Source organism: Lissotriton helveticus, chromosome 11, assembly GCF_964261635.1.
Source record: "Lissotriton helveticus chromosome 11, aLisHel1.1, whole genome shotgun sequence".
Lineage (NCBI taxonomy): Eukaryota > Metazoa > Chordata > Amphibia > Caudata > Salamandridae > Lissotriton > Lissotriton helveticus.
Genome location: NC_136072.1, coordinates 131,870,009 through 131,884,522, shown reverse-complemented (window position 1 = coordinate 131,884,522; position 14,514 = coordinate 131,870,009).

The following is a 14,514-nucleotide window of genomic DNA, read 5'->3' as shown; positions in this document are numbered from 1 at the left end:
AAACCAGTCAGCGTTAGCCTATGGAAGGAAATTCAAGTTACTGTAACTACGATTAGAATTACTTTTCAGGATCAGTAGTTGGCTGAAAGATGCATCACTGACGTCTCTCCTGATAACAGGTGATTAAATTGGAATTCGTAGTTCGGCTGATTTTTGAGGAATTTTTTAAAGTTCCAAAACTCCACACTTAGAAGAATTTCCAAGTGAAACCAGTCAATGTTAGCCCATGGAAGGGGGGCTGCGTTGCAGAGAGGTGTTCTGAGGCCACGCCCCTTTTTCACCTCTCTGCAATGCAGCCCCCTGACGCATACTGGAGATTCCTGGTCGGCTAGTTGGCCCCCAGGGATCCCCAGTATGCAAGGGGAATTAGTTCCCCCTCTGCAAAGGCGCCAGGGGGCGCGTTTGCAGAGAGGTGCAGGGAGGGGGCATGGCCTCCTCCCGATCCTATTTCTTTTCTTTACTTTTAAGAAGGGGGGCTCTGTAGCCCCCCTTCTTTTTCATTTTTTTTGGCCCTGGGGACCCCTTCCCCCAGGGCCTGCCCCAAATTTTTATTTAAAAAAAAATCGGGAAGGGGCCGTGTGACCCCCCTCCCACGGCCATGCTCTGCCCCGAGGACCCCATCCCCCGGGGCATGGGCCTTTTTTTCTAATTAGGAGGGGGGCTCCTTTGCCCCCCTCCTGTGGCCACTATTGGCCCCGGGGACCCACACAGGTTTTAAAAAAAAATAATAATTAAAAGGAAGCCCCGGGCAGTGGTGGTCCCTGGGGCTGCGGGGGGCCGTGATCCCCCTGCATACTTCAAAATAAAGCCCCCGGGGTGGCGGTCCCCAGGGCTTGTGGGGCCTTAGAGGCCCCCCATCATGCATATCTAAGCCCCGGAGGGTGGCGGTCCCTGGGGCTGAGCAGGGCCGAGTGCCCCCGCTACCGGGGGGTGGTGGTCCCCAGGGGCAGTGTGGGGGGGGTTGCCCCCCCATACTTGTTTTCATAAAGCCCCCGGGATTTAGTCCCCCCGGGGGCTAATTAGAAAAAAAATCAGACCAGGTATTTTTTTTCCATGGGGTACGCGTACCTACACGTATCTCGTGATTTAAAAAAAATAAAAAAATGTTTTGTCCTTGGGGGTCCTTGTTGGACCCCCTGAGCAGGCCTAGGGGGTCAGAGTGTTTCTACCCTGCCCCCTTTCTGTGTTTTTTGCATTTCTTTTGCTGCTTTCTTGTGCCTCGGTTCTACCTAGGCACAAGATGGCTGCCAACACTTCCTGGTTTGGAGTGTTGACTGCCAATTAGCATAAAGCTCGTGCTCAGGAAGGTACGCGTACTGTACACGTACGGTACTTCGTCTATAGATATATCTATGATTTTACTTTTGATTTTCTCAGGAACTACTGAACGGATTTACACCATTTAACAAAAGCATAATCTGCGAACAAAACTCTACCTTTTTGCCAAATTTGGTGTAATTACGTTCAGCAGTTCGGTCTGTAGCCTCACTTAAACGTCCTATGGAAAATTGCATGGGGAAAACACGTTTTGGGGCCCCCTTTTTTCTCAGCCCCTGCTTAACGAATCATCCCCAAACTTTCAGGGAAGGAGCGGAGCAGAGCAGACCATTTTCTTGGAGAATTTTGTGAAGATTCGTTGACCGGCGCCAACGTTTTTCCAAAAAGAATGTTGCAGATTTCCTATGGAAACTAGGTCATAACTATAACTACCTACTGGCGACCGCCAGTTGGTAATATATATATATGATCCACAAAGTCGCTCAGACATGAGGCCGCACACCACAGAAGATAAGGCACCAACCTTTATTTTCATAAACATGCGGTTTGAAATCCCGCCATTGGGTCCTGCTTCCTGACGCGTTTCAAAGCTTTCCCTGCTTCTTCTTTCGAGGAAAAATGCTGTAGCCATTTCAGGTGTGTCCCTCCAACCTACCCAGCATGCTTGTAAATCATACTGGCTTCCGGTGCGCCTTCTAATTTTAATCCATTTTGATGCACGCTGGTATCTGGAGTATTATTTCTGAGCAACTTTGTGGATCATATATATATATATATATATATATTCACTGAAAAAAACATAGGTTTCACATCAGTTATAGTTAGCTGGAAATTTTACTCGCATAAAACCAATGAAATTCCCACGTTATAGTTAGTTGGACTCACTATAACTTGCGCGTGCAATGCACTGCTGATGACGTCACATATTACATCACTCATGACATGGTCAGTGACATCACTCATGACATAACTGATGACACCATCCAGTGAATGTGTGTCTTTCTGAAAAATAAATGTGTGTTATATATGTATATGTAAAAGTTGATGGAAGAATAAATGTTGAAATAAGTGTTTACATGGATGTTTAAAAAATAATTGATTGGTTAACTGGTTTATTAAGTGTATCTTACTGAAAATACATATATTAGAGAGTAATGTTTAAATATTTAAATATATGTATTAGTGTTTCACTTTGTGTATTAGTGGCTGCATGGGTTGGAGAGTAGCTACATGTGTATGTATATGGGTTATTAGATGTTTTTCTTAGTATCAGTATGAGTGTTTGTATGGTTTGGTGGGGGTATTACTTAGCACATAGATGCATGAATGACTGACTCTTTGTATGTGTTTTGAAGACAGCATATGTGCAGGACTGCATGGGTGGATGAGTGTGTATATGTGTGTGTTAGTGAGTGAATGACTGTTTCACTAGTGTCTTTATCAGTAACTACATATGTTTTAATCTAGTATATGTGAATATTGATGTATATAAGTGAGTATATGTGAGAGTAAGAGATTGTAAGAGTTCCTGTTTAAATTAGTATGTGTTTCTATAAGTGATTGTTTAAGAGAGTAAGTATGTGTGCGTTTCTTTAGAAGTAAAGTGGTAGTGTGTGTATAGCTGTATATGCAAATAAATGGATGTTTAATAGTTTATTTGCTTGTGTGAGTATGTGTGAGAGTATCTTTTGGATGACTGTCGGTGTGTAAGAGGATGTATAGGTGTATCACTACATATGATGAGTGAGTATATGTATGAGTGAGTATATAGAACTGTTGGTGAATGAGTGGATGTGTATGTAGATGGTGGAATTATTGAATTGGTTGTTGTAACTGGTATGAGTATCTCCATTTTTTTGAAAATATTAGTTTCTATTTTTCAATATGTGTTTCAAGGGTTACATTACAGTGAAAGGAGGTCTGTCACTCTGTCACAAGGATGGTGTCATCAGTGATGCCATGAGTGATGTCACTGACCATGTCATGAGTGTTGTAATATGTGACGTCATCAGCAGTGCATTGCACGCGCAAGTTATAGTGAGTCCAACTAACTATAACGTTGGAATTTCATTGGTTTTAATGCGAGTAAAATTTCCAGCTAACTATAACTGGTGTGAAACCTATGGTTTTTTCAGTGAATTTAATAGGTTTTTTAAATGCTAATTCCTAACTATAACTGGTGTAAAACCTATGGTTTTTTCAGTGAATTTCATAGGTTTTTTAATAGCAAATCTCTATAGGTATGAAATGTAATATTTTTTATGATGAATTTTATATTTTATAATTATGTAATACTATTTTTTTAATGTTTATTTTTAATTTTTTTTATTTTTGTGCCCCGGAGCGCTCCCAGGGCGCGTACCGATGCGCTCACCGGTGAGCGCATTGTTACGGCGCGCCCTGGGGCGCGTACCGGTGAGCGTCCCGTTAGCGCTATTGCCGCGAACGAAAACAACATCGTGACGTATCGCGTAGCTGCGTGATGCGTCATATGACGCACGGCGTAACCGCACCCGGAAGCACCTGAGCGCATACGATCGCGCAACGTAAGCGCCGCCGGGCGCGCCCCGGGGCGCGCAGCGTAAGCGCGTCGGGTCATGTGATCTGAAAATAACACTTTTCATTGGTTCAGATCAGTTTTGGTTTCCAAATGATGAAAGCCCGGATCATGTGACTTGAAAATAACACTTTTCATTGGTTCAGAACAGTTTTGTTTTCCAAATGATCAAATCCCCCACCTTTTTTCCTCATTCTCACTTTGTTATTTGAGTGAGGAAGACCTGCTTTTTCCTTACAGAGATGGCTACAGTCATATCAGCAGCTGGAGCATCTGCCCCACCACCACCACCACCACCATCAAAAAGACCACCAGAAGATCACATTGGTGGTCAAGAAGAAGAGCAGGAGGATGATGAATAGGAGGAACAGACAAGGCTGTTCCTGCCTGAAGATAATCCCCCATACAAACCAAAAGAGCACTTCATATGGGAGTTTTACAAAATCCCAAGGGGTTTCAAAAAAGTCAACGCTGCGAAGGTGACTTGTCTGATCTGTGGTGCTGAGCTGTCCAGGGGGAACCCTAACAAAAAATATTCCTTTGGGAATCATACTATGATTCGGCACATGATGCGTTTGCACCCTAACAACTATTCTGCAGCAGAGGTAAGGGACCTCTGCAGTAAGCTACCCCAATCAACATCCAGACCCTCAACATCCAAAGAACCCACTCCATCGGGTCCAGAGGCAAGGGAGACGGTCCCAAATATACAAACAAAGTTTGGGGATTACAAAATTGTTTGTATATATTGCAACAAAACAATTAATTATGGTCAGCAAAGCATCACACTAATTAATGTTGCTATGGATAACCACAAATGCCCGAGCAAACCATAATTTTTCCTGATTTTTTTTGTGCTCCAGTTGAGCCATTTTCAATTCCCTGTTTTTTGTTTCTCCCCAAAGAAAATACAAAAAAAAAATAAAACTGTTCAGAAAAGCCAAAAAAAGTAAAAAATGTTCAAAAAAACAATAAAAAAAATATAAAACAACAAAAAGAATAAAAAAACTGTTCTTTTTAGAACTACCTCTAATTTATAAAAAAGAAAAAACATTTTTAAAAAACTCTGTCATTCTTTTTTCTCAACGGTACGCGTAACGGTACACTCCCCGGTACGCGTACCGGGGCGCGCACCAAAAAAAAAAAGAATGAAGGAGTGAGCATGAGGGAAAGGGACAGAGAGAGTTATGTTAAGTGAAAGAGAGCTAGAGGGAACAACACAAAGGGACTGTGTATTAGATAGTAAAACAGTGAGGGAGGATTAGAAAAGAGAAGTGACTCGAAGTAAAGAGCGGTAAAAGAGGGTGGATAAAAGTGAATAAGGGTAAGACATGGGGAGTGACAGACAGAAAGGAGAGAGACAGTAAAGGAAGGAGTGACTGAAAGGGAGTGAGTGAAGCAGCAAACAAAGGTAAGTGAGAGAGTGTGGGTGAGTTGTAGGGAGTGAGCATGACGAAAGAGTATTGACAGATTGAGGGGAGAGAGACAGCGACGATAAGAGAGACAAAGTGAGGGAACGGAAGTGAGGAACTGTGAGGACAGACGGACTGAGAGAAGGAGTGACAGGGGTGAAGTAAATGATTAAGGGAAAGGGAATGAGTGAGGGAGCAAAGGAAGGGAACAGAGGGTAAGGGAAGTAAAGCAGGGGGACTGAAAGAAGTTGAATGTGCGAGGGGAGTTAGGGAAAGGGGAGTAAACATAGAGGATAAGAATAAGTGAAGGAAGCAGAGTAAGGAAACAGGAGTGAGGTAGGGTGAGAGAATAATAGTGAGGTTAAAGGAAAGGGTGATGACAAACTAAATTTTTTTAGTCACACTTACCTTATAATTAATGTAACCCTAATTACATTTTTTTACTACACTTTGTATCTGTGAAAGAGAGAAGAAAACATAAGTTATAATTAGTAAAATATATATTTTAAAATAAAAGATACAAATGAAGAGGTTAAAAATCATAACAGTGTATTAAGAAATAAAGTACGAGTGAAAGACACAGAAAGGGAAATAAAGTGATGCAAAAGGACAAAAAGAGGGTTAAAGAAATAGAAGGAGAGCAAATTACTAAGAGTAAGGCATATAGATTCACTGACAGAGAGGAAGAGAAGAAGAGAGAAATGAAAGTGATTCGATGATGAAAGTAAAGAGAAGAACATTGAAAGACAGGAAATGAGGGGCAGTAATGGAACCGGACTAAAAGAAATGGGGTGAAGAACGATGAGAGAGGAGCAGTGAAGTTGTTGTAAGAGAAATGATAGAAGGTAGATAAACACAAGTGAACATAACACAAGGAGAGTGAGGGACTGAGGACATAGAAGTAGTGAACGGAAAATAGAGAGAAGAGGTAAAAAAAAGGAGTCTTTGGATCAGTCTTTGGATCAACAATTTATTGAATGTTTACAAGATATTGAAACATGCATTTTTGAAGAGATTCCAGATGATCTAATGCTGGAAGTTTTATTAAACTATGAAAATTCTAACCAATACATTTTTATTTAATAATTAAAAATTGTTTGAGACATTATTCATTTTTATATCTAATTCATGAAGTACTACCACAATGATTATGTTTATATTATAGTATAAAGTGAAACTTACAGTATACTGTGCAATTTTAAAACATCATAAGGGAGCAGGGTAGACTACCCATGATCCCCTAGGTCTTCTCAGGGAGTGCTTAAAGGATCTGTTTCTGCTTTCCTGACAGACTATGGTATGGATTCCATATACCGCAATAACTTCTGTAACAACATGCAAGATATCTACAGAAAAAAGGTGTACATTGAATTTAAGACTCTGCATTGGTACCTACATGTTGGTACTTAAATCACCCACACAACACAACAACTCTATTCAAAGCTACCCTACCTCTAAGCACTTTAAATTATTATTTTACTGTTTCACTGGGTTTTCCCTTTAGTACGCTCCCCGGTGCGCTCCCCGGTGCGCGTACCGGGCGCTTCCCCCGCGAAAATCGTTTTTTTTTTTCCCCCGTGGGGACCTTTTATGGCCCCCACATCAAACCTAGGGGGTCAGGGGGTCTACCCTGCCCCCTAATGGTCATTTCCCCCTTTGTTTTTGCCACCTCTTGTGTCTCGATCCTACCGAGACACAAGATGGCGGCCGCTCCGGACTGTTTAGAATGTTGACAGACACCCGAGAGCCAATAGGCTTTCCGCGCGCGAACTCGCGTTACGCGCCGGGTGCGCTCCCCGGTGCGCGTACCGGGGCGCGCTTATAGATATATATATATTTTTTTACCTAAATTACTCAAAATCCTCTGGAGCACATATCTTGAGACATAGCAAAGGCACATCGGGCTACCAGTCCCTACAATTTTGCCAAGTTTCGTGGGAATCCATTCAGCCGTTCGGGCTAAAAGTGAGTCCAACCGCCCTATGGAAATTAACATGGGGAAAATACGTTTTGGGACCCCCCTTTTATCTCGGCCCCCGCTTGACGAATCCCCCCCCAAACTTTCAGGAAAGGAGCGGAGCGCAGCGAGGCAAATTTGAGGAAAATTACAGGCAGATCCCTCAATCTGCGCCAAAGTTATTCCCAATAGAATGTTGCGGATTTCCTATGGAAAACAATCCTAACTAGAACTACCTACTGGCGACCGCCAGTAGGTAATATATATATATATATTTATATATTTTTTCAAAACTCGTGGGGCGCTCCGGTCCACTCCTATCCTGAAAGTTTAGGGGTCATTCGGCAGGCAGGGGCTGAGAAAAAAGGGGTCCCAAAACACGTTTTTCCCGTGTTATTTCCCATAAGAAATTTTAGACACGGCTACAGCCCCAACTGCTGAAAGGTATTACACCAAATTTTGCAAGAAGGTAGCCCTTGGTTCAGAAAACACCCTTTTTTTTAAATGGTGTAAATCCGTTCAGTAGTTCCTAAGAAATTCAAAAAATAGTGGTGAAAAAGTCATTTTCCCATGGGAAATTTTAGACACTGTCATAGCAAAAACTGCTGAATGGAATTCCACCACATTTGGCAAAAAGGTACTGCTTGGCTCAGAAAGCGACCTTTTTAAAAATGTTGTAAATCCGTTCAGTAGTTTTTGAGAAATTAAGGAATAAACATAGTGATATCTATGGCCATGCAGGATCCGCGTACTGATCATGAGCTTTATGCTAATTGGCTGTCAGCACTCCAAACCAGGAAGTGTTGGCAGCCATCTTGTGCCTCCGTAGAACCGAGGCACAAGAAATCAGTCAAACTAAGGCGCAAAACGCAATAAAGGGGGCAGGGTAGAAACACCCTGACCACCTAGGCCTGCTTAAGGGGTCCCACAAGGACCCCAGGGCCAAATATTATTATTTTTTTTAAATCAGCAAAGTTTGCACATGGTGCATGGATCCTGCTGAGAAAAAAAAACCAAACATGGGTTCCCGCGCTTCGTTGCTATTTAGCCTTTGGGGGGCCAAGTCCCGGGGGCAATATTGTTATGTAATGGCCCCCCAGCCCAGTGGACCGCCACCCCCCGGGGCTTAATAAATTATGTGCGGGGGGACTCACAGCCCCCCCAGCCCCTCAAGCCCCGGGGACTGCCACCCCCGGGGCTTCGCAAATAAATGGGTGGGGGGACTCAAAGGCCCCACAAGCCCCGGGGACCACCACCCCCGGGGCTTTAAGACAATATACGGGGGCTCACGGCCCCCCGCAGCCCCGGGCACCGCCATCCCGTGGGGCTTGATTTGCATTTTTTTTAAATAACCTGTGTGGGGAGGGGCTCAAGCCCCCCACATGCCCCAGGGACCACCCTCTCCCCAAGGCAATAAATAGTAAAATTGTGCCACCTGTGATGGACCCCCCAGCCCTGGGGACCACCACCCCCGGGGGCTTTGTAAATTGAGGGAGGGGGGCCAATAAGCGCCACAGAGCTTCATTGCAGAGTGTTGTAAAAAGGGGTGTGGCCTTTGAATACCTCTCTGCAACGGAGGTACCTGGTGGGGTAGTTGGCCCCCAGAGACCCTCAGGATTGAAGAGGAATTTATTCCCCAACCTCAATCGCGACACAGGGCGTGTTTGCACAAACGTCACCTCAGGCCCCGTCCCCTCCCTTCACCACTGTACAAATGCGCCCCGTGGCGTGTTTTAAGTTGGGGATTAACTCCCCTTGAATCCTGAGGGTCCCTGGGGGCCAACTAGACCACCAGGTACCTCCAGTAAGTGCCGCGGAGCTGCGTTGCAGTGTGTTGTAAAAAGGGGTGTGGCCTCTGAACACCTCTCTGCCACGCAGCTTTCTGGCACATACTAGAGGTACCTGGTGGGCTAGTTGGCCCCCGGTGACACTCAGGATTGAGGAGGAATTAATGCTCCAACTTAAAACGCGCCACAGGGCGTGTTTGCAGATATGTCACCTCAGGCCACGCCCCCTTCCTTCACCATTGTGCAAACGCGCCCTGTGGCGAGTTGTAAGTTGGGGAATTATTTCTCTTTCAACTAGACCAACAGGTATCTCCAGTATGCGCCAGGGAGCTGCGTTGCAGACAAGTGTTCAGAGGCCACGCTCCTTTTTACACCTCTCTGCAACGCAGCTCTGTGGCACTTACTGGAGGTACCTAGTGGGCTAGTTTGACCCTAGGGACCCTTAGGATTCAAGGGGACTTAATCTCTCAACTTCGAACGGCTACAGGGTACGTTTACACAGTAGTGAAGGGAGGGGACGTGGCCTGAGGTGACGTGTGCAAACACGCCCTGTGGTGCGTTTTAAGTTGGGGAAATAATTCCCCTTCAATCCAAAGTGACCCTGGGGGCCAACTAGCCCACCAGGTGTTTCCAATAGGCGCCACTGTGCTGCGTTGCAGAGAGGTGGTGCAGGCCGTGTCCCTTTTTAAGCCTCCTTGCAATGGCTCTTACTGGAGGTACCTAGTGGGCGAATTTGACCCTAGGGACCATAAGGACTCAAGGGAACTTAATCTCCCAACTTAAAACGGCCACAGGGCTTGTTTACACAGTAGGGAAGGGAGGGGACGGGGCCTGAGGTGACGTGTGCAAACACCCCCTGTGGCTATTTTAAGTTGGGGAAATAATACCCCTTCAATTTTGAGGGTCCCTGGGGGCCAAGTAGCTCACCAGGTGCTTCCAGTAACCGCCACTGCACAGGGTTACAGAGAGGTTGTCCAGGCCGTGCCCCTCTTTACACCTCTGTGCAACGCAGCTCTGTGGCGCTTACTGGAGGTACCTAGTGGGCTAGTTGGACCCCGTGGCGCATTTTAAGAGGTAGTTTTAATCCCCCTTCCCTAATATATACTAGGGGCTTACAGAGGAGGTCATGCTGATCAGAGGGGTAGCCCAACGCAGTGTTCCCTAGTGTATGTAGGTATTTTAACTGTATTCTAAGTGTCTTTTAGCATAGCACAGGCTCTAGGACTGGTTAGTCAGAGTCAGTTACCACCAGTATCCATCTGAAAAAATTGAGGGTACAGGATGATTTTGCAACAAGGCCTCTTTCTGCTCCTCTGTTTGTTCATTCTGCATGTCTTCCTTCTTCCTGCACTTTTCTTCGTCTTTGAGGACTTCTGTTGCTTCTTTCTGCATTTCTTTTTCTTTCTGTGTGTTTTTTTCTTTTTTCTTCACATGCCCAACCTCTGTAGGCACAGTTAGAAACTAGCATTTAAAAAACCTTTGCAATTCACTGAAAAAGGCATACGTTTCAGGCTCGTTATAGTTACAAATTAGCATTTAAAAAACCTATGGAATTCACTGAAAAAACCATAGGTTTCAGGCACGTTATAGTTAGGAATTAGCATTTAGAAAAACCTTAGAAATTCACTGAAAAAACCCTTCAGGGGAGTTATAGTTAGTTGGACATTTCACTCATACAAAACCATTGAAATTCCCCTGTTATAGTTAGTTCAGCTAACTATAACTTGCGCGCACACAATGCACTGCCGATGACGTCACATATTACATCGCTCATGACATGGCCAGTGACATCCCTCATGACATCACTGATATTACTTTTCTCATGACATGGTCAGTAACATCACTGATAGCTTCACTGATGACATCATCAACAGAAGAGTCTCTGAATGAGTGTGTGAGTGAGTGCGCCTGTGTCTGAGTGTGTCAGTTAGTGGGACTAAGAGTTTGTGAATAGGTCTGCAAGTAAGGGCATTAGTGTCTGAGTGAGTGTGTGAATATATAAATATTTACATTTTTGGCAAAATTCATGAGTCTGCCGAGAAGTTACACGGGGGTATGCTAAGGCACACAACGGATTTGTGAATAGCCACATGTGGAAAAAAATGTTTTATGGGCATGTTGCTCACATAAGGAGGTCCCTCAAAGACCTTTATTTCCATCTGTCGGGTCAGGGTACCTCAAACTTGACACCTACAGCTTTCAACATTTACTCTGAGCCCCCCGTGACCTTGCCCTATTATATAATATAGCAGCTGCAACTTTCTACTCAAGATGTGGTCAGCCAATCACTGCATTCCTGTCAGTGTGAGGATTCATGAAGCACAGCGATTTATTTTATTTTATTTATTTTATTTTGAAAGTTTTATATAGCGCGGACAAGATCTTCGCAGATATCAGAGCACTTTACAAAGAGTAGTACATGAGGGAGTATAGTCAGACAGACAAATCAATAGGTCAAAACAGTACAACTAGGTGGCTACAAAGCCAATCATGTGAGTAATAAAACAGCTAATACAAATAATCAAAGGGGTCAACATGTAGTACAGGTCGATGCAGAGTATTAACAGTGTCTGAGATAAAAGCTCAAGTGTATTTTGCCATGAGGATAGCTTTTACTTCATTTTTAAAGAGTGTAGTGGAAGAGATAAGCCTGATTTCGGGCGGGAGTGAGTTCCAGATCCTAGGCGCCATTCCTGAGAAGGAGCGCTTATATGTTTTTTCCTTCCGGAATCTTCGAGGTTTCAGCAGAAGATTGTTTGTGCCTCTAGTGTTTCTAACTCCGCCAGAGATTGTCAGTTTCTGGGCGAGGTAGCCGGGTGAGTTTAGGTGTACCGCCTTGTGTGTCATGCAGGCGATTTTCATATGTATTCTGGCTTCAAAAGGCAGCCAGTTCAGGGATTTCAAGTCAGGGGTAATATGGGAGTGCTTTTTTGACCCAGTGATGAGTCTCGCTGCAGCGTTTAGAGAAGCTCTCAGGGGTGCGGTTGTAGTTAGTGGGAGTCCGCAGAGGGCGATGCTGCCATATTCAATTCAAGGGATGACTAGTGCTTGTACTGCGGTTTGGAAGTCTTTGGCTGGGAGGAAGGGTTTAAGTCTCCTCAGAGTATTGATCTGGAAGTTCGCTCCCTTTGTTGCCTTGCTGATATGTTGCTGCATGTTGAGATTGGTGTCAAGTGTTATGCCTAAAGATTTTGCTGAGTCCACGATGGTCGGTTGGACATTGAGTGCGGTTAGGTGTTTAAGCCAAGTTTGAGTGGTGGAGATCTTCGCTGGAGGTGAAATCAGAAGGAACTCTGTTTTCAGGGCATTGAGTTTGAGATGATTGTCGGCAAGCCAGGATTGGGTGCATCTGATCGTTGAGTTCAGGAGCAAGATGTCATTGGGGGACTGTAATTTGAGATAAAGTTGGGTGTCATCGGCGTACATGTGAAAGTGTACATTGGATGCTTGTAGCAAGGTGGTGAGGGGTTCCATGACTAGGTTGAACAGAGTTGGGGATAGAGAGGATCCTTGGGGGACGCCTAGCGTTACGGGTATTGGCGAGGACATCAGGTTGTTGCTCTTGAATTTCTGCGATCTGTTGTGGAGAAAGGAAGTGAACCACTTTAGAACGGTTCCAGATAGACCCATTCTAGCGTTTAGTAGATCTAGTAAGTTCTCATGTTTAACGGTGTCGAATGCTGAAGAGAGATCAAGGAGGATGAGGAGGCAGGTCTCATTTTGGTCTAGCATTTGAAGTGCGTCGTCAATTATGTGGATCATAGCAGTTTCTGTACTGTGTCCTGCTCGGAAGCCTGACTGGTGAGGGTTAAGGAGATCAAATTGTTCAATGTGTTTAGTCAATTGTAGTTGCGCACATTTTTCCAGCAGTTTGGCGAGAGTGGGAATATTGGTGATGGGACGGTAATTGTTGAGATCGGAGGGGTCGGCTGTAGGTTTCTTTAGAAGAGGTGTGACCTGGCCAACTTTGAGGGAATCAGGTATGCTTCCTTGTTGGAGAGAACTGTTAATAATTTTAGTCCAGAGAGGGAGCAGCAAAGGGGTAAAGTCTTTTACTGCGTTAGCAGGAATGGGGTCCGTAAGGTGATTGGATGGTTTCAGGGTGCTGAGCAGTTTGCCAATTTCTTCTTCCGAGTACGTGCCAAAGGTTGACCAAGTAGCATTGTTTTTTCGTTCAGTGGGTGCTAGGCACTGGGGTTTGGAGTAGAGGCTTGCATCAATGAGGAGATCGCTCTTTATGTTGTCAGTTTTTTGGATAAAGAAAGCAGCGAAGTCTTCACAGGAGGGTGCCTCACGCCCAGTGTTGAGTGGTTGGGGTTGATCCTTGGATTGTGTTCTAATTAACTCAAACAGTTTTCTCGGGCGGTTTTTTGCTTGGTCGAGCTGGAGGCTGAAGAAGTCTGATTTTGAGCATTTTATTTTCCTGAAATAGGCGTTTCTCTTTTTCTTCAGATCTTTTAGGTGCATTGCAGAGGGAGCTGATCTCCAGGTACGCTCTGCCAGACGCATGTCTCGTCTATCCTCATTGAGACTCCCGTCGTACCATGGATTGGAGATTTTAGTAGAAGCTCTTTTTAGCTGCATAGGTGCAGCCTCATTAATTATTGAGGTCATAGCGTTGAGATAATGGTCAGTCAGGGTTTGAACGTCCGTAGCGCCTGTCGGTGGGAGTAGGAGGTTGCAACTATTAGGGGGCAAACTTCCTGCTTTGAGTTTTTTCAAGTCTCTTTTCCAGACTTTGGGCTTGGAGAGTTGAGCCGGGTTAGCTTTAACTTTTTCATTGATAAAGAATGTGACAATATGATGATCTGACCAGTCACAGGGTTGGATGGACTCGAGTTGGATAGAGTCCTCTTTGGAGATGATCAGGTCGAGGATAGAACCTTTCTCGTGGGTCGGGCTGTTGCATATTTGGGTGAGGTTAAGGGCATCGAGGAAGTTTTTAAGACTATTTACCACCGCGTCATTGCGATCGTTCCAATGGAGGTTGAAGTCACCAAGATATATTTGGGTGAGCTGCCTTCCGGAATTGGTTGAGATCATATCCATGATTTGTTGGGAAAAGGTGAGGTTGTCCCTGGGTGGGTGGTAAATGCTGTGAAGCGAGCATATCGGTTTGCCCTCACTAATAATGTCAAGGCAGATGTATTCCCAGGATGTTGGGGATGGTAGGGAGGTGGAATTGACTTTCTGAACAGAGAGGTTGTTCCTGTAGATGCACGCAATTCCACCACCTATTTTGCCTACTCTGTCGAGCCTGATAATGTGGTAGTTGGGGGGAACCAGAATGTCCATTATAGGTGTCGAAGATTCAGTTAGCCAGGTTTCAGTCAGGATGATTAGCCAGATTCAAGGAGGATTCGTGCCTCAAGCTATACAAGATTGTTTTGTAAAAAAGTAACAAAAAGGTTGCTTTCTAGAACAAGAGCTACGTTTCTGCCTAATTTCCCCATGGAAAATTGCATAGGAAAAAAGTGTTTTGGAAGCCCTGTTTTCTCAGCCCCTGCTTGTGTGGGTGTGTGT